The sequence below is a fragment of the Petaurus breviceps genome, unplaced genomic scaffold (genome assembly GCF_028583685.1).
Source record: "Petaurus breviceps papuanus isolate PSGF00001 unplaced genomic scaffold, PetGlider_PUasm1.0 226, whole genome shotgun sequence".
Lineage (NCBI taxonomy): Eukaryota > Metazoa > Chordata > Mammalia > Diprotodontia > Petauridae > Petaurus > Petaurus breviceps.
Genome location: NW_027185890.1, coordinates 3,419,384 through 3,439,064, shown reverse-complemented (window position 1 = coordinate 3,439,064; position 19,681 = coordinate 3,419,384).

The following is a 19,681-nucleotide window of genomic DNA, read 5'->3' as shown; positions in this document are numbered from 1 at the left end:
AGAGACAGAGAGACAGAGAGAGAGACAGAGACAGAGACAGAGAGAGACAGAGACAGAGAGAGACAGAGAGACAGAGAAAGAGACAGAGAGAGAGACAGAGAGAGAGGTGGCACATAGATGAGGATGTAGCAAATGAGAAACTAACCTTAAGGGATTTGAAGAGGCTGAAGGTCTACTCTTTTTCCTCCAAACTATGTGGCATTTTTGGGGGGAGTGGAGGGAGAGAGACAGAGACAGAGAGAAATAGAGAGAGAGTCAGACAGGGAGAGAAGGCGACAGAATAGAGAGTGCTGTTGCATTTGGCATAAAAAAAAGAGATTCCCAGCAATGTATATATTATTACGTGGCACCAAGATAATGTAACCTGCCCTGCATTTCAAACCTTAATAACAGCCTTGCACATGCTTTGTGAATCCTCTCTAAGGTTTGGCTACTAAGGACATAACCTTGCTAGCACTTGTGATTCTGACATTTTTTTTGTCAATTCCCAATTGTTTATTATCTTAAATACTTATTTTATTTCTTTAATGAGGTCTTTCACATGAGAATTTATCAGAAAAGAGCTTAGATCAACCAGACTCTCTTGTGCTCAAGACATTTCAAATGAAAACTCACTTTTTCTATTAGAGAAGTTAGATCAATCGTGGGCAGTAGAATAGAAATTATTTAAATGTGCACTCTGTTATGCTGAGTTAGTGTATGTAAAATCCATGTTGTCTGGCTACATCTGACTACATAAATAAAGATAATTCTATGGGGGAAGGTAGAATTCTTTCCAGTTCTTTTATTTCTCTTAAAATAAATGAGCAATTTTATCTCTAAATTATGTTTTATGATGGTTATTAAATATATCTATTATTGATAACTGAATATTACTTGTGGGACATACTTTCATTGAAACAAAAACTTTCTTGGAACTTGGCTTCAACTCTTTTCAGAACTTTTATAGAATCAAATGACTATAATTTTTTAAATTAAATTTTATGTTTATTTTTAGTTTACATCATTCATTTCCACAAGATTTTGAGTTACAAATATTCTCCCCATCTTTCCCCTACCCATCACCCCTAAACAGCGATCCACTGTATACCTCCTCCGCCAATCTTCTCTCTCCTATTTCCTCCCCCATTCCTCCTCTGATTTTCTGGTAGGGCAAGATGGATCTCCACACCCCAGTGCCTGTATATCTTATTTCCCAGCTGCATGTAAATAATAATAATAATTATTAACTACCCTCCCTCCCAACCTGCCCTACCCTCCATCATCCCACTTCTCATCCCTTTTACCCCCTACTCTCCTGTAGGGCAAGATACCCAATTTAGTGTGTATGTGTCATTCCCTCCCTAAGCCAAATTCCATGAGAGTAAGGTTGACTCTTCCCCTCCATTGTAACAGTTATCCCTTGCCTCTTCTATATGAGATAATTTAACCCATTCTGTCTCTCCCCATCTCCTCTCATTATATTCTTCTCTCACCTCTCAATTTCACCTTTCAAGTATCATTCCCTCCTGTTCAATTGATCCTGTTCCCTCTGTCTATGTATACCTGTATACATACATACACACAGTCACATATGTATTCATATGCACATATACCCTTCTATATAGACATATATATGTATACACTTATACATATGTATATATACACACACAATTATATTCCCTTCAACTATCCTCATATTGAGAAAAGTTTCAGAAGTTGCAATTATCATTTTTACATGTATGCATGTAAATAGTTCAACTTTGATAAGTTCCTTATGATTTCTTTTCCCTGGTTACCTTCTCATGCTTCTCTTGCTTCTTGTATTTGACTGTCAAATTTTCTATTCAACTCTGGCTTTTTCATCAAGAATGCTTAAAAGTCCTCTATTTCATTGAATAACCATATTTCCCCCTGAAACATTATACTCAGTTTTGCTGAGTAGGTGATTCTTGGTTTCAATTATGGCTCCTTTGATCTCTGAATTATCATATTCCAAGCCCTTCAATCCCTTAATGTAGTAGCTGCTAGATCCTGTGTTATCCTGATTGTGTTTCCACAATATTAGAATTGTTTCTTCTTGGCTGCTTGTAATATTTTCTCCTTGATCTGGGAACTCTGGACCTGGCTATAATATTCGTAGGAGTTTTCTTTTTGGGATCTTTTTAAAGAGGTGTTCGCTCAATTCTTTCCATTTTTATTTTGCCCGCTGTTTCTAAAATATCAGGGCAAATTTCCTTGAGAATTTCCTGAAGGATAATTTCTAGAGTCTTCTTTTGTTCAGGCTTTCAGGTAGTCTGATAATTTTAAAATTATGTTTCCTGCATCTATTTTCCAGGTAAGTGTTTTTTCCAATGAAATACTTTACATTGCCTTCTATTTTTTCATTTGTTTGCATCTGTTTAATAGTATCTTGATTCCTCATAAAGTCATTAGCTTCCATTTGCTCCAATCTAATTCTAAAGGAACTATTCTCTTCAGTGAACTTTTGAAATTATTTTTCCATCTGGCAAATTTGGATTTTTAAGCATTCTTTTCCTCAATGTCTTTTTGGCCTCTTGCCATTTGAGTTAATCTTTTTTTTAAGGTGGTTATTTTCTTCAGTCAGGTTGTTGACTTTCTTTCCATGGTTTTCTTGCATCACTCTCATTTCTCTTCCCAATTTTTCCTCCACTTCTCTTACTTGATTTTCAAAATCCTTCTTGAACTCCTCCATGGCCTATAAACAGTTCATGTTTTTCTTGGCAGCTTTTGGTTCAGGAGTTCTGACTTCTTTGTCTAGTTCCCATTCCATGCTTTGATCCTTTTTGTTCCCAAAAAAGGAATCTAAGGTTTGACTGCTGTGCTTGCTTTGTTTCCTTTGCCACTCAATTACTTGACTTTTTGAGCTCTTTGCCACAGTAGGACTCTGCTTCCAGAGGGGAAGGCTTTGTCCCAAATTGCTGGGGCTTTCATAGCTGCCGGAGCTATTAGGAGGGTGCCATCTCTTCAGCCCCAACACACTCTGGCTCACTGGTCACATATCTCAGGACCACCACCCAAGACCACTATCCAGATCCAGGCAGGTTAAAGCAAGAGAATTTACCATCTGAATGGTCACTTGGCCCCGCTATGATCTGCAGGCTGGGAGCTCTGAAGCAGCCATGTGGAGGCAGCTGCATGGCTGCCACTCAGCTTCTTGCTCCAGAGTCAGAGACCAGATTGTGCTCCTCTCCTCCCCCTGCCCCCAGTACCAACAGAGTTCTATACTGACCTTTTACTTTGTCTTTGACATTTATGAGTTGATATTTCTGGAAACCACCACAGGGCTGGTGATCTACTCTCCTGAGGTCTGCTCTAGCTGCTGTTGGTCAGAGCTGCCCTGAGACTAAACCATGGGCTCATGTGGGGCTGGGCTTGGCTCCTAGCATGCTGAGATGGACCCTTTCTGTCTCCCTGCCAGGCTGCCTTCAGAGGGAGATTTGCTTCTCTCTCTCTCACTTTGTGGGTTCTGTAGCTCTAAAGTTTGTTTAGAGTCATATTTTATAGGTATTTGATGTGGTTGTGGGATGAGGTCCCAGAGTTTTCCTGCTTCTATGCTGCCATCTTGGCTCCCATATGACTTTAATTTTTGATTGAAGTTGTCATGTGTGTATTATACACCAATGACTAGTATAGATGGACCAAGGCTAGTAGAACTGACTGCAGGCCCAGTATTATTTTTTGCCATGCATGTATCTGCATTTATTTATATGCATATGTACACAGAAATATATGCAACATACGCATGCATATATGACATACAATAAATATACATACACACATATATGTACACACAAGCACATATCTCCATAGAGAAGTAAGAATACAGTGAGAGAAAATATACAGAGGTACAATTTTTCATAGTCTTATCCTAACATCATCAATTTAAATTAGTCAAACTAAATCTTTAAATTAAAAAATCATATTTCTACTAAAGAATATAACTGCCCTAATATAGTAGGGGAATCTTAGGCACAATTTTGCAAAAATATGATATTGTAGGGAGTGCTACATTTGTATTTTATAATAAAAATCACTTAGTCCCACTGAAAAGCAGTTGTTCATGAAATTTAAGGGGAAACACCAAAATTTAATAAATCATTTCATACTGTTTTCCTCTAAAAAGAAATGTTAACCTTTTTTAGATGTCATAATAGTTTGTCACCAATATTTTAAAAATTCCTTTTTGTGTTCCTGTACAGAAAGAAATTCTCTCACTTCCCTCATTATCCATTTTCTCTTATTGTTTACCCTAGACCTTCATTCTCTGATTCATAACTACTATATTGATCTCTCTCTCTTTCTCTTTTCTCTATATTCTTCATACAGTCACTACTTCCATGAGAACCATTCTAGGCTCCTTCCTGTAGACAGTTTATGCTACCACTTTGTAGGGCATACCCTAAGATTTTGCTTTTCCATTGTGTCTCAATCTCAGAACAATGCCAGTTATTGAGGTTGTTAGAGACGACACAGTCCCATCCTTGGTCCCTTCCCCCACAATATATCTATACCCTCTGATTTTGCACTTATTTTTCTCCATTCACCTGGAAATCTCCCAGGGTGGATTTTCTCCTATTCCTTCCAGTGTTATCTGTCCTTTGAGGTTTTACCACTATTGTCCCCAGGGAAACATAGACTTCTCAAGTATCAAATCTCTAAGGCCTCAACCAGTGTAAGGCCCTTATCTTTTTTTCACCCATAGCATTCATCAGTGTAACCCCAGACTATTTTCAAAGTAGAGCTTTCTTCCTCCCCCCCCCCATTTTAAATCTTTTCTCCCTCCTTTCACCCACACCTCTGTAAGATTCCTTTTGGAGACCACAGAAGTCACCTTAACCTCATTCCAAGTCTTTGATTTGGCAACAGCACAACACACTATCTTCATCCTCCTCCTCACCATTTTGTATACCCTCTCATGATATAATGTAGTCCCACAAAAGAATTGATTGACCTAATTAATTGATTAACCTATAGGCAGGGTGTTGTCAGGTTCTATCCATGATGGCCCCTGTCTCTTCACTGTTATCTCTACCAGATTACCACCTGCACCTCTATCACTTTGTGTACATTTAGGGAAAAACAAAAACAAAAAAACTCACTGTTCTTTCTTTGTTACCCTGTCATTGTTGTTATCCATGCCATCTGCATTTATTCATTCCTAACTCTTCCCACATTTCTGTTGTTTGGGGTGTTCAAGATGCAATTGATCTCTCCAGGTTTAGTTTTCATTCTAAAACTATTTAAATTTTTTTTTTTATCATTATTACTGAATGTCTACCTTTTTCCTGTATGGCTAAATTCAGATATCAGAATATGTGAACCAACCTGTATCCTGAATTACTTTACTCTTTGGAACATATTATTCCACTCCTTCCTTCTTTTTCAAGTGAGTGCAGAATAGTCTTACATTATTCAAATGTCCTTTTCTTTGTATTTGAAGGGCTTTTCCTTGGCTTTCAGAATTTGTTTCTGAATTGAATTTAACAATTGAATTTGAATTTGGCCATTCTGTATTTTGGATTTGGTAGCTTAAGATATTTTCTGGAGGTGAGTTGTAAAGTCTTTCTATTGGATTTTCAATTTCATATGTTCAGAAGTTCTGGGCAGGCTTCTTCTATTGTTTTGTTTTGTCTTCATTATGGTGTTAAGGCTTTTTGTCCTCCCTGTGATGACTTGCCAAGCCCTTTTCAGGGTGCTCATCCACCTTTGGTGTCTACCTGTCAGTCAACTTTCACTTGTGGCTTCAAGAAACCATAGGACATATAGCAGCCACATGCCAGTAAAACAAGCTAAACAGAGTGGCTAAAATACATTAAGGGTAATTGACAGGCTTCAAACTTGGTGGTGAGTCAGGGGAATGTGTACTCCAGTATGGGAAGACTCCCCTAGTGGCATGAGTAGATAACAATACTTTGGCTTAACAATCATGAAGGTGTCTGAAGTAGGTGCTGTAGAATGCTTTGAGTTTGTTTAGACATCAGACACCAACGTCATTCGATATATCTCAGGTCACCACCAGTTGTCTTGACTTTTTTCTTGCCACTGGGCTTCAATGACTCTGGAGAGAGAGTGAGGCTGACAATCTTGTGCAACTCTGCCTCATTTAAATCCCATTCACTGCCAAGTCAAGACATCACCTTGTGATGTCATTGGTCCTCTATGAAAGCTAAGAATGAAAAACAACGCTTTTTATCCTGTCATGTTTTTCTGGGAGACTTATAATCATTGGGTTGTCTCTAGGCATCCTGTTTTTTATTTTTATTTTTTATGGCCCCCCCCACCCATATGTACAATATCTGTTCTTCAGTTTTTTGGGGTAGATACTGGTAGTTCATTGCTTTCCCCCACTAGTACTTCCTGGTTGCAATTCCTAGACAACTTTTGCTCCTGAAGGTTTGTGGCCAAGCTGGCTGTAAAGGTCCAAGCCAACTTCTGTAGCCTGGAGCAAGGGACTTTATGGCACTAGAAAGAGGGAAGGAGGACTGAAGAGTGGTTTTTGATGTAAGTTTGTGTCGTGTATTAGTGAGTGCTAGTACAGCCTTCCCCTCTGGTAACCACAAGGGAAATGGGGAAAGGGCCTTAATTAGGTCAAGGTTAATGAACATTAAGGTTTTTGAGTGTTTTTGTTAAACCTTATTTTTTGGATTCTGTGCGTGCCTAGATTATGGAAATAGCTGAAATTGCTTTATCTTTGGTGCCTAATTTCTGTTTTGGAGAGGTTTGGAAGGTTGTAGGGATTAGAGAAAATGTTTAATTCACTATATTGTTGCAGGTATGACCTAGAAGTCTCCCAACTAACTTTCTTTTTTTGTTTTGGAGAGGGGAGGCCAGTGTAATTTGGGTGAAGTGACTTGCCCAAGGTCACATGGCTAGTAAGTGTTAAGTTTCTGTGGTCGAGTTTGAACTCAGGTCCTCCTAACTCCAGGGCCGATGCTGTACTCACTGCACCACCTCCCTCCCCCCCCCCCCCCAATTACCTTTCAGTGTAGTTTGGGCAGCACTCAGAAGTTTTGTAAGCCAGGAGTTTGACAGCTCTGATGAAAATCATCTTTCCATCTTGTCAAGAATAGTCTGAGAGATGTTTTCAAATTCTTTGCTAAAATCTAAGTATTTTATGGCGTGTAAGATGGAATAAACATTTCTATAGTATGTATTATCTGTCAGGCACTGTACTAAGTACTTTATAAATATTTCATTTTATACCTCCAACATTCCTCAGATACATCAATTTAGTAATCAAGTTAAAAAAAAGTTAATAGGGTAGGGAAATGAGGTTTATTTTATATGACCTATTTTTGATGAAACCATTTAGTTCTTTGTAATCTGCTTTCTGTATGTTTACCTACATGCTCTATAATTTTCTCAGGAATTGAGGTCAATCTCTCTGGTTTATAGTTTATAAACTCCACTCTAGTCCTTTTTCTGAAAACTGGAACTGCATTTACTTGTCTCTAGGATTATAGGATTTCACCTGTTGCCCATATTCTTTTCCTTTTCTTTCTTTTCTCTTTCATTTCATTTCTTTCCTTTTCTTTTTTCTTCAGTTCTTTCTTTCCTTCTTTGTCCTTCCTTTCCCTTCTTTATTTCTCTCCTTTTTTTCTTCCCTCCTTCTTTCCTTCCTTCCTTCCTTCCTTCTTTCTTTCTTACATCCCTGCCAGAGTTTACAATATGTTGCCATAGTCTTTGAAGACCTAGTGTTACTTCTATGGCACAAATGCCTAATTAAGCTATGACACCTAGAAAAAGCATAATATTGGGAATTGATCAATTGTGGAAATTTATCTTCTGTCTCTTGAGAAAATTTACATTGCTAATTTAATAAAAAAAACCAATCTCTTCATATTAAAGTGCTTACTTCTGAATAAGAAAGCCATTCCTGGGCATTCTTGGAGCTACATATGAAATGATAAGGTAGAACCCTGACTACATAATGTTAATATTTCATCTACACAATGAAAACATTTGGGAACTATTGGCAGACAGTGAAGATAGCAAATAATGAAATACCTTGTAGGTTGTTAGGAGGAAATATTGATTGACATGAAGCATGAAGTGGGTAATAACAAGATATTAGGCAGCAGGTAATTTTTTATCTTCAGAATTTTCTTATAAATTTACTATTTCCCAACATTCTGGGCTATTTGTTCTTTTTTTTTTAAAGTTTGGAAGGCAGGGTAATTGGGGTTAAGTGACTCCCACGGTGACAGGAATAGTAATTATGAAGTGTCTGAGCCCAGATTTCAACTCAGGTCCTCCTGACTCTTGGGCCAGTGCTCTATTCGCTGTGCCACCTAGCCTCCCCTATTTGTTGTTTTTCTAAAGGAAACTGAGGCAAAGAGATTTTATAAGACTTCTCCAGAATTGCAAATGACCCTAGATTTTTTCATATAACTCCATATTCATCACAAGTTGTTTTAAATCACACCATCTCCAAAGCCAAAGTAATTTTCACAACAGGCTAAAATTTCTTTAAAAACATTCAAGAAATACAATACAGGATGACATTTAACTTTTAATCTACAGAATTCTTCAAGGATAAAGACTTCTAGTTGGTTTTTAATTAGGTCTATTTTTGCTTTTGTTTTCTTTGAGATCATGATTGTTACTCCTGCATTTTTTACATCACCTGAAGCATAATAGATTCTGCTTTAGCCCAATATTTTAACTCTGTGTCTCTTTTTTCTGAGTGTTTTACTTATAAACAACATATTGTGGAATGCTGGTTTCCAATCCATTCTGTTTTCTGCTTCAATTTTATGGGAAAATGTGCATTTCCCTTCATCCTATTTTCTTCTCTTCATCCTTCTCTCTCTCTTTTAATTTGGTGTCTCCTCTACCAACTATTTTTCTTCTAACCACTGTCTTGTTTTATCTGCCCTCCTTTTTATAGCTCCCCTTTTGCTTATCCATTTCCTCTCCTACTTTCTTATTGGGTAAGAAAGATTTCTATTACCAATGAATGATGGATGTGTTTGTTTACATATAAATGCACACACATATGTGTATATGTGCATATTTTACATACATACATACATATAGACATACGTACATATATAATGTTATATAATGTGTTTCTTCTTCATTTGAACACATTTAGATGTGAAGGAGGTTCAAACATTGACCACCTTGACATCATTTCCCCTTCCACTGTAAAAACTTCCTGGTGTGACTCTTTTATGTGAAATAATTTCCCCCATTCTTCTCCCTTTCCTCTTCTTCAGTGCACACCTCTTTCTCACCTATCCATTTTTGTTACATAATTTGACTTGCGTGCTCTAGAATTTGGTTGTAATATCCCTGGGAATGTTCATTTTGAGAATTCTTTTAAGAAGTGAGTTGTGGATTTTTCAATTTCTATTTTACCATTTGGTTCTAGATTATCAGGTGACTTTTCCTTAAAAATTTCTTAAAACATGATATCTAGACTCCTTCTTTTATCATGACTTTCAAATAGTCCAATAAGTCTTAAGTTTTCTCTCTCCAATCTATTTTTCAGGTCACTTTTTCCTGTGAGATATTGCACATTTTCTTCTAATTTTTTTCATTCTTTTGACTTTGTTTTACTGTTTCTTGATAGCTTATAGAATTAATAGCTTCTACTTGCACAATTCTAATATATGTGAAATTATTTTATTTTATTTTGTACTTCTTTTTACATCTGTCCAATTCTGTTTTTTCAAATGTTTTTTTCATCAGTGTTTCATGCTTCTTTAAAAAAAACTATTGTCTTTTCATAATTTTCTTCTTTTGTTTTCATTTCTTTATATTTTTTTTCCTCTATTCCTCTGACTTCATGTTAAAAATGATTTTTTTAGTTATTCCAAGAATTCTTGTTGGGCTTCTGTCCAATTCCCACTTTTTTTTTCCTTTCAAGCATTGCTTTTAGCTATTTTGACTTTATTGTCTTTTGAGTTTATGTCTTCATCTTCCCTGTCAATATAGTAGCTTTTATGGTTCTTTTCTTGTTGTTTGCTCATTTTTTCACCCCATTTTTTTTAAATTTTGAATTTTATGTTAAAATTGGTTCTATTGCTTGTATGGGGATAGAAGAGGGACATTTTCTCAAGCTTCAGGCTTTTTTGCACTGCTGTTTTCAGAGCTAGTTCTGGGGGTTTGTAAGTAATCATCATTCACCTATTCTGCACTCTAGTTCTTATTTAGAAATGGCCCCTGATCCCTTGGTATTGCAATGGATAATGTTCCTCAGGACCTTGCTTCATTGGCACCAGAAACACTACTATTCCTCAGGTTCCCTGATTCCTTGGGATCAGAAGTGGTTCCTGATTCCTTTTGACAATAAGTGATTGATCTTCAGAGATTCCACTCTCTGCTATTGAACTAGTCCTGTATTTAGTGCTGGCACAGGGATCCCTTGTAATCATTTTCTGGCCAGTTGCTAGGTCCCCTTACAATCTCTGGCTTCAGAACTCCTGAAGTTGTTGACGTTTCTGTTGCCACTACCTGAACTCTGTACTTATGTTTCATCCACATGAGCTTTGGGTCAGCCATTAACTCCATGTCATAGATCTCTCCTAAGTGGTCTTGGACTGGAACAATGTCTCATTCTGACCTTTTGTTTGTGGCTACCACTCCTGAGTTTGATTTGAAGCATTATTTTAAAGTTGTTTGGAGGGGAATATTAAGTAAACTCAGGTGAATGCTTTCTCTACTCTGCTGTCTTGATGCTACCACTGCAATTACAAAAACAATAAATATAGTTTTAATACCTAAAACAGGGATAGCAAAAAAGAGATAATGAAAACCATAAAACAATTTCCCTAATTAATATTGATGTAATTTTTAAAAATAAAATACTAGCAAGGAAATAATCATATAATACAAAGACCACACACTATGACTATGTGAGATTTATACCAGCAATACAAGGCTGGTTCAGTATTAGGAAAACTATAAGCCTAACTGACTTATTATCAATAACAAAAATAGAAAAAATCCTATGATTGTATCAATAGAAACAGAAAAAAAATATTGAAAACATTCAACTATTCCTATTAAAAATGCTAGAAAGCATAGAAATAAATGAAGCCTTTCTCAAAATGACAAGTAGTGTTTATCTTAAACCAAAACAAAGAACTTTCTGTGATGGGAGAATCTACAACCTTCCCAAATAATGTCAGAAGTGAAGCAAGAATGTCTATTATCACCACCATTTTTTTTCAATATTGTGTTAGAAATGCTAGCTACAGCAATAAGAAAAGAAAAATAAATCCAAGGAATACAATAGACCATGAAGAAACAAGGCTATTATACTTTGCAGATGATATGATGGTATACAATACAAAGCCCTAGTGAATCACCTAAAAATAGTTGAAACAAATTAACAACTTCAGCAAAGTTTCAGGACATAGAACAATCCCATGTAATCATCATAATTTCTATGTACCATCAACAAAACCCAGTAGGAAGAGCTATAAAGAGAAATTCTGTTAAATAAATATAAGGAGAACATAATACTATAGTCTATCTCTAAAACAATCTGAGGCCTACTTGAACAATATTACAAAATACTTTTCACACAAATACAGAGCTAAGCAATGGGATAAATATTAATTGCTTATTGGTAGACCAAGTCAATGTAATAAAATGATGATTCTATCTAAATTAATTGACTTTTTTTGTTCCATAACAGTAAAACTCCTGAAGACTTATTGTATAGAGCAAGAAAAAATATTAAAATTCATCTTGCAAAACAAAAGTTCAGGAATATCAAGGGAATCAAGGATAAAAATGTGTGACTCATGGTGGTCTAGTAGTACCAGATTTCAGAATGTATTACAAAGCAGTAAAAATCAAAATAATTTGGTAATGGTTAAAAAATAGAATGCTAGATTAGTGGACTTGATTAATAAGTATATTATATGCAATAGAAAATAACTATAGTAATCTACTGTTTAATCTACACAAAGAGTCAAGATTTTGGGACAAGAATTCACCATTTGACAAAATTTCTAGGATAACTGGAGAGCAGTTTGGCAGAAATTTTTCACAGACCAACATCTCACTCTGTATCTCAAAATAGGGTCAAAATGGGTAAATGATTTAGATATAAAGAATGATATCATAAATAAATTAAATGAGCACTGAAAAATTCACCTGTCAGATCTATGTATAAGAGTTTACAAACAAACAAGAGATAAGATTACAGAAAGTAAAATGAATTATTCTGATTACAGGAAATTGAAAAGGTTTCATACAAACAAAACTAATGCATTCAAAATTAGAAAGAAGGCAGGCAGTTGAGGAAAAAAAATTACAGCATTTTTCTCTGACAAAGGCCTCATTTCTCAAATATATCAGGAACTGAAACAAGTTTATATTAAAAAATAAGAGCTAGTCCCCAATTGAGAAGTGGTCAAATAACAGTTTTCAGAAGAAGAAGTAAAAGATTCAATAGTCATAGAAATTATTTAAATCACTTATAATTTTAGAAAAATGCAATCTGAGGCACCAGCTCATACTTATCAGATTGTTTAACATGACAAAAAATAACAAATGGCAAATGCTGGAGGGGATGAGGATATACAGGGATATTATGTTAGTAGAGGTGTAAATTGGTCCCAACATAATGAAGAACAATTTGGAATTATATGTAAAAGACAATAAAACTATGTATATAATTTTCCCTGAAATACTATTACTAGTATTTCAAAATACTAGTATCAAAATATCTCCAAAAGAGATAAAAAGGTGAAAAGGAACTATTTGTACCAAAATATTTATAGCAGCTCTTTTAGTGGGGGCAAAGCACTGGAAATTGTGGGGATGCCCCTCAATTGAGGAATGCCTGAACAAGTTGTGAAAAAGTTGAACAGGAAGATTTCAGAAAATTCTGAGATTTATATTAATTGTTGCAAAGTGAATTGGATAGAACTAGTAGAACAATATGCATAATAGCAGTCAAATTGCTAATAATGGTCAAATGCAAAAGCTTTAGCTACTCTCATCAAGAAAATAATCTAAGAGAATTCCATTGGATCCATGATGAAAAATGGTATCTACTTCCAGAGAGAGAGAATTTATGAACTCTGAGTGCAGATTGAAGCATACCTTTTTTATTATATCTCATGTTTTTTTTTATTCCCACATGGCCATTATGGAAATATATATTGCAAACTTCAGGTATATAATTATTATCATATTGCTTGCTTTCTCAGTGGTTGGGGGAAGTGTTGGCGGAAGGGAGTGTTTAGAGTTGAATTCTCACTCTTGATGCTTCCCTATCTGCATCAGATTGTTCCATTTTCACATCTAACCTATTAAAACTAGCCTTTTTGAAAAGATGGCCACTTTGAATGGATCAATGAATCAGTGAATCATTTGAGCTTGACTGAAATATCATAAGCACAGTTCTTGCTGAGAAATGACTACTTGAGCATCCTGACTACTTCTATTTGTCACACTATGCTGTCTTGCATTCAGGACAAGGAAAAGGTAAATTTGCTGTAGCAGTGTAACTTTACAGACAACAAACTTAAAAACCCAAATATATTCTGTGCCCACTAGGTATAACAAATTATTTCAAATTCTTTGCACAACCTAGACCTTTTTCTACCTGGCTTATTAGTGATGTTGACAGCCCATATTTTGAACTTGGCTTGTTGAGTCTGTTGCTTCATCCCTGATAATGCCCTCTATCCATGACCCTTTTCAGGCTTCTTGGGGGCACTTTCTTCTGACCACAGGAGGAAAGAGCATTTATCAGTAGTGGAAAATACTGTCCCCATTTTATATATGATGGATTTGCCCTGTGGGTCAGGTCGAACAGGACAAGGCCTTTATTTGTAAAAGATGGCTACTACTTTCACCTACAGATGCCTTATAAATTTTGTAGAATAAAAGTGTTATTTAAAAAAAAAAGAGAGAGAGAGATACTATATCTCTTCCACAAGTTATTTAGTCCTTTCAGGTTTGTAAGTGACCTTATAAATTATGAAGTCATGATGGAAGTGAAAAATGTAATCCCTTGAATACTGAGGCCACTTTTACACTGATGGAATTTACTGGCAGATTCACTAAACCACTGGCAACTAAACTAATTTCCCTGTAATCCTGCCAGAAAGAAGGAAACATGGTGGGGGTTTTCACAGGGTCTTATGTGTATCAGAATTTAAAACTTCATCTGTGGTCTGGCCTACCCCAAAGATTCCACTGACATGCATGCCAAGATCTGATATTGACACTTTATTTCTCTTCCATTATCCCTCCACATTATGTTTTCCTTCTAAATTTCTCTACTATCCTTACCTCCAGAAGCTTTTCAATGAAAATATAACTTTGTGAAACTTCCATTTATTCATTCATTTGGCCATGCATTTGTTAAACATGTACATATTGAATAAGTACTTTGTATACAATACTGTACTAAGCATTCATATTATACAAGTAGGTCAATTACTACAGAAGCTTTTTTTTAAGGAAGATATCAATAACAATGATGACAAAAAACAACCACAATTAACCTGCTATTCTGAAAATTGATGACTGTGAATAATAAAATAAATTTTAATAGTATGATGAAGTAATTTAAAACAATCTGATATTAAATTTCTTTTTCAAATGCTTTTTTATCATATAAAATATAGGAACTTCAGGAAAACAAGATATAAAAATCTCTATTAAAGGCTTCTTATGCATTTAAGACCTGGCTAAAGCATTGCTAAAGAAATGGAAAAGGAATTCATTCCATACCTTGTATATGAACCCAGTACAAAGCTTTGAAGAGAGAAAGCAGAATTGTTTATAGCCATATAGCAGACTGAGAGGTTGCCTCTGCATTTAATACCTACTACCAGCATGTCCAAACTGTGAGAAATGTACCAGATGAACAATAGAAGCAAGAACAAGAGAATAAGCAAGATGATTCTCCACAAAGAAAATCCTATTTAGAGAAAAGGGGGGAAAAAAGTAAAGATCATATTTCTAGCCATAGGTCCTAGGTATTTGTGAACACTCCAATAATTCATTTGTATATGTGCACATAGTACAAGAGTAGAGTAGATGGCCATAACAAGAACAATGACAACAAAAAGCTAATGTAGTCTTAGGTAACACTAAAAGAAACATTGGTCCAAGTGATAACATAGGGAAAGTCTTGGTATACTGCCTGCACTCCATATAAAGGTCACAAAGAAGTTAAAGGAAGACTGAAAAAGTGCAAAGTTCACAATTAGAAGGTTAGATTCCTGATGCTCACTTGATCTTGTAATGTACAATAACTATCTTCTGTTATCTTTTCTGTCTACTGTCCTTTGTAACTAAACTCCTTGAAAAGGCCATTTCCAATAAGTGCCTTTACTTTCTCTCTTCCTACTCTCTTCTTAATCCTCTACCATGTGGCTTCTGCTCTCATCATTACACTTAAACTGCCCTTCCCAAAGTTGCTAATGATCTCTTAATTATCAAATCAAATAACCTTTTCTCAATCTTAATTTTCTTTTCTTCTCTGCAGTCTTTGACACTAAATTGCTTACCCTCTTCTCATTGATTCTCTCTTCTCTATTGTTTTTTTGGACACTGATCTTTGCTGGTTCTCCTTCTACCTACCAGACTGCTCTTTCCTAGTTTCCTTTGCTGGATCCCCATCAAGATCCTTTTATCCTCTTTGGTGAAGGTATCACCATTGCAGACGCTTGGAGTCGGCAATCTCTGCCTCTCCTTCCTCCTGACTCACTGCTGTTCCCTCACGCCTAGGAATAAGTCGGTCAGGAAGCCTCTAAGCCGCCATGGCATTCAAAGACACCGGCAAGACCCTTGTGGAGTCCAAAGTGGCCATTCACCAGATCTGAATCACCCTGACCAGCAACAATGTGAAATAACTCGAGAAAGTGTGTGCTGACCTAACTAGAGGAACCAAAGAAAAGAATTTGAAAATGAAGGGACCTGTTTGAATGCCCACCAAGACACTTCGAATCACAACTAGAAAAACTCCTTGTGGTGAAGGTTCCAAGACTTGGGATCAGTTCCAGATGAGAATCCACAAACACCTTATTAATTTGCACAGTCCTGAAATTGTTAAATAGATCACTTCTATCAGCGTTGTACCAGGTGTAGAAGTCGAAGTCACTATTGCAGATGCCTAACCAATCATTTCTTTTAATAAAATGATCACGAGATGACCAGGTGACGCAGTGAACAGAGCACTGGCCCTGGAGTCAGGAGGACCTGAGTTCAAATTCGGCCTCAGACACTTGACACAATTACTAACCATGTGACTTTGGGCAAGTCACTTAACCCCAATTGCCCTCCAAAAAGCAAAAGAAAAAAAATGATTGCAACTATTGAAAAAAAAAAGATCATACCTTATAACTATAGAGGTCTGACAGGCTTCTGTGCAGTAGTTTCTTCTCTTTTACCTTTACACTACAGTTATCCCTTCCCTATCACAACTTCCTAATCTTGATTTCATCATATCATAAGTTTAAAAAAATTAACTGGGATTTTTGGTGGAGATTTGAAAAAGCTACAGATGATGCAGAGCCTATTACCAAATACTTAACCCAAATTTTATAATCAGGTATTGTCAGTATCCCATAAAGAAAAATGGAAAAAAAATTATGACTTCATCTCTGATAGAAAATGGGACCAAAACATTTCATTCCAATTTTCTAGACTGTGGGGGAACTGAGCCCCTAAACTCTGATATGGAAGGAACAACTGTATTCAAAGGTCCATTCATTTTACCCCTTGAATATACTTCTTTTCTCTTCTGACACTGACAATGTTCTAATGCAGGCCCTTATCAAAAAATATTTTCTTAATCTCTTCCCACTCCAAATCATCTTCTTTTCTATTAAGCATCTAAAGTGATTTTCTTAAAGCAGAGATCTTATCATGTCACTACCACCACCTACTCCATAAACTCCATTGGTTTCCTATTGCTTCCAGTATTAAAAAAACAAAAACAATGCTTAACAATCAAGGGCTTTCATAACATAGCTTTATGTTACCTTTCCTGTTTTAGTACACTTTACTCCTCAAAAAATAATTTTTGATTCAGTGACATTGGTCTCCTTGTTGTTCAATGAGAAAGACATTCCGTCTCTTGACTTAGGGACTTTTCTCTGGATGTCCCTCTTGCTTGGAATGTTTCCCCCATTGTCTCTGTCTTGCCTTGATTTCTTCAAGTCCAACCTAAAATCCCATCTTCTACAGGAAGTCTTTCCCAAAACTTCTTTATTCTAGTGCCTTCCTTGTTTTATTATTTCCTTATCCCTTACAGACAACTTATTTGTATTTTTTTTCTTCTCATTACTCACAGATTTTGAGCTACTTGAGGGTGGAGACTATCTTTGGTCTCCATGTTTGTCATTGGTGAATATCAGTGTCTGGCATATAGTAGGAACTTGATAAAGGTTTACTGACAGGCTTACTAGACCTTATAGTTCCCTTGAAGGGGAAAAGAGTGAAGAAAAGAATTATTAAATGAACATTTATTTGAAAAAAATTTTTAAAAATAGTGCAAGCTAAGAGAGAGAAATGATAGGCTTTAGTTCCATAATATTAACTTTGTTTGTAAAGTAAAGGGAAGAGAAGCAGACAGAAAGAGAGCAACAGAGGAAAAAAAAACTCAAGGAATTTGTAATTGATAGAATATTATGGTTTGTGTTTGGGGTAAGGAGGGTATTGGGGGAAGTTCTATAGGATGATATGAGGATCAGATTAGTTTGAATGGACTAAGTTCTGTTTTAAAAGAGAAAGGTTTTTTTTTAAGTAGATGAAAGAAAATGTAAATATAATAATTACAATGAAAATCTAAAATTTGCTCCATTCAGCAAATGCATTTAAAATATAAAGACAATACAAGAAAGAGCTCAATGAGAGTCTAGAACAAAATATAATGTCAGGAAATTCTGAAATAATCAATAGTTACAATTATGATTTCAAATAAAGCAAATATATAAATTGATGTCTCAAGAAATAAAGGGGGAAATTATATTAAGTTGAGGATATTAGAGAGAGTTATGCATCAAATAACACATCAAAAATTCTTAAAATAAAAATCAACAATTCAGCAAAGAGACATAGAGAAACCCAGTGACTGTAGTAAATTATAATTCTTTTATAGAGCTAGCTAATTCACAAAAAAATAAAGCACAAGACTGAATAGGTTGTTAGAAAAAATATTTTGTAAATAATTCTTGTCAGTTTTTAAACAAGAATGTTAAATTTAAAACATATTTTAAAATGTTATAAGAATTGTGTTTATGGGCACAAAGGAATAACACAGAAGTAGAGAAGCAAAAATACCAAAAACTAACTTTGTAGACCATAGCACAAGAAAATAATAATTAACAAGGGAAATGAGACTAAGATACAGACTTAAATAGATTTTATTTAGAAACAATAAATAATTATGTTAAAGGAAATAATATCAGTGAGAAGTAAAAATTTATGAGTTGTGGTTGTCATAATTTTCAGAGCAAAATTTATATCTTTAAAAACATGAACAAAAGAGATTATTAATGAAAATTTCCAGTGTGAACATTTACAAAAAGGAAACAGAAAAGTCAGCAAATTGATAACACAAATCAATTGTGACAAAGAAATTGTCACAATGGCGAAATAAAAGTTAAAATAAAAACTGTAGAACTGATAACAATAAAAAAACTGATAGATGAGATGGCAGAATCAGGAGAAAAATACACTGAATAACTACAGGAATACAAGAGATGATAACAGTTAAAATTAGTTATAACCAGTGTTTGGCTCCAGCTGGCTTATGTTAAAATATACATTCTCTCATTCATTTAAGAAATGGTAAACTTCAAGTGTAAAATAGTGCTTGTCCTGGCTGTACCAATACCTATATCAGAAAATTTTTCTTTTCTTTTTTTCTGGGACAATGAAGGTCTTGGATTGTGGGAGAGGTTTGTTTCATTTTGAGTTGTTTATTGTTCTTTAAAAATATATCAATTAAAAAAAAACAGAAAGATCAATGATAGTTTCCTTTTTCTCCTTGTCATTTCAGGTTCAAGACTTTTCAAAGGGAATTTGCCCTTTAATTCATTTAAATGGTCTATGTGGAATGAATAGGCCACCTGTATCTCAAAGAAAGAGAAAATATAGCAAGCTGCTAAGAGATAACCAAGCATGGTGTGTTTTGATGCCAAGAAATCTTAAGGTTGAGGGAAAAGTTTTAGGAAAATGAAAAGCTTTTTATTCTGAGGTAATAATCAGAGATTGATGAAGGAAAAATCAAGAAAAGTGAGCAAGAAAATGACCTGTATCATTGAAGTTAAATATTTTGGTTTCCTCTTATAGAATCATAAAATGTAATTTGAAAAAGAACATTCATAAAAATTCTTCAATTAAAAAATAGAGATAAAATATGGTAATTATGTCTAATTAAATGCATAATAATGTATAGATATTCCAAAATATTATACTTGTAATGTGCCTTTTTTTCCTTTCTCTTTTTTGATAAACACTAGAAATTTCAGTAGGAAGTGAGAGGCAGTAGGGCATAACAGAAACCATGCTGGTCTTGGAAAGATAAGTTTGAATCCCACCTCTGAAACTTACTGTGTGGTCAACCATGGCCAAATTGCTATATTTTGCAGAGCCTTAGTTTTCAGATCCATAATATTAAGGCATTAATGCTTGAAAGAACTATCACACAAGGACTTTTGTGAAGTTTAAGTGATGAAAAGAAAGAAAG